This window comes from Charadrius vociferus, unplaced genomic scaffold (assembly GCF_000708025.1).
Source record: "Charadrius vociferus isolate BGI_N301 unplaced genomic scaffold, ASM70802v2 scaffold472, whole genome shotgun sequence".
Classification (NCBI taxonomy): Eukaryota; Metazoa; Chordata; class Aves; order Charadriiformes; family Charadriidae; genus Charadrius; species Charadrius vociferus.
In genome coordinates, this window is record NW_009647735.1 from 8,017,620 (window position 1) to 8,019,703 (window position 2,084).

The following is a 2,084-nucleotide window of genomic DNA, read 5'->3' on the forward strand; positions in this document are numbered from 1 at the left end:
GCACCAGAAAACCCCATTTTCCTACGTTGCGCTAGCCGGCTTCGAGTCAGATTGCAGATAACCCCCCGGCGCTGCGGCGGCCACGCGCCCCGAACCCGGCGTGCCGTGGGCTGCATCCCGCGTGGGATGCTCCGCTCCCCCCGCACGCTGCTGCCCCGGGTACCCCGCTCCATCCTCCCGGTGCCCTAATTGGCCCGGTGCGGGTGGGGGAGCCCGAGTGTCATCCCACAATTCATTAACGAAGAGAATCACGAATTCTGCAAGGCGCCAGAATTCATTTTATTCTTAGCCTCTTTTTTTCGTGTTGTTTTTGTTAATGAATGCATTCCGTGTGCACATGGAGATATCCTGGCGAGGCTTGAAGAGCTGAATTAAAGGGAGAAAAAAAAAAAGCCTCTTATTTTGCACCAGCGGTTAGCTGATGAAATGTAAAGATGCAATGAGCTGATTAGCGATTCTGGTAATGTAATTAATGCCTCTGTTCTTTCATACGTGCGGAGCTGGAGGTCGAGCCGAGCACTCAGTGAAAATTTGCCCTGAATGCGCAGTTCAGTGTGCTCAAAGTTATTGCTCCCTCGTTATGATTCCTCCAGTAATTCCAAATTAAAGTTGATATACTTGTAAACGAAAAAGCAGGGCGTGCTTCTGAATGACGAGGGCTGGAGAATTCGGTTGCACAACGTGAATGTTAATGGAGCTGGACCACCGCGGACTGGGCAGGGGAGGGACCGGCAGTGGGTCCCCCTGGGTGGGTGTCCCTTCACGGGGGGGTGGAAGGACCTGGCTGAAGTCCTCGTCTCCACTTCCCCGCCTGCTGCGCACAACCACCTTCGCGTAGTTCTGCTGTTGCATCTTCTTAACATCTCAACCATCCTAAACCATTAACATAACTCCCGGTCTGAAACCAAACTGGGATGAGCTCATTTTTGCCAGCGACATGGTTTTGGCGCGCCTTACGCGAAACCTTTCTCTCTTCATTTTTTTTTTTTCCTTTTTTTTTTTTCTTTTGTTTTCTATCCCCCATTTTTAATAAACATCGCATTATCAAAATATTAGCGACGCCGGATTTGCCGTCGTTGGTTTCCCATAGATAACAGCGTGGAGTGTTCTTTCCGTTTTGATTCAATAGCGCATGACAAGGGAATCCAATTTGTTCAGATTTAGATGACATGCCTCCAATTATGTAATTCCATTAGGAGGTGCCTGCAGCCAAGTCTGCGCTCACAGTCTCGGCAGGCATAACTCTAATGGGACGTGTTGCAATATTGCTGTGTGGTAAGCACAACTCTGATAGAGAGCGCGACCCGTCTCCCCCAGTCGTGTTTGTGGGAACGGAGAAGATGAAAAACGGTCTAGCCCGTTCTTAGGGCTCTAATCTGGCAATAAGTTATGTCACTACAAGAACAAAGCTTTGCAATGAAAGGTGAATTTGTAATGGCTATATATTTTATGTATTCAAAAATCAGACAGTAAATGCAGCACTTTGAATATGATCTTATATTCAGTTCCATAAACGGAAGATATATTGATTGCAGTTTTTCCTCTTGAATACCATCTCAGATTCCTATATACTTGGGAATGTTGGATATTTATGAGAATATAAAGCGGTGATGAAAACGTAAGACTAAATCTTAGCAGAGTTACAACTTGCTTTAAATTATTAATATTTAAGAAGCAGGATAAAAAATTCTGCTATGCAAATTCTGTGGGACTGGGGTTGGTGTACATACACATTACCATAGCACGATCTAAATAACGTCTTTAAAATAATTGTGTAAAGTTGATGCAGACTTACAGTTTCTGCGGGCGGAAAAAGGCAATTCTCGTGGCAGATCTGTCTCCCCACAAAGCGGGAAGTAACACCGCTCATAAATAAAGCTGTTTAGATGAATTTAGCATCACTACCAAGCCAGAATATTTCTACAACGCTTGTGGGTGGCATAGCTCAGCCGGGGCTTGGTTGGGCTCAGCCCTCCGAGGATGGGTTGGGGCTGGATGGGGTGTGGGATGTATTTTTGGTAGAAGATGCTCAGAGCTGTGGAAACTGCAGACGTTTAAAGACATTTAATAGCCGTGAAAAGGTC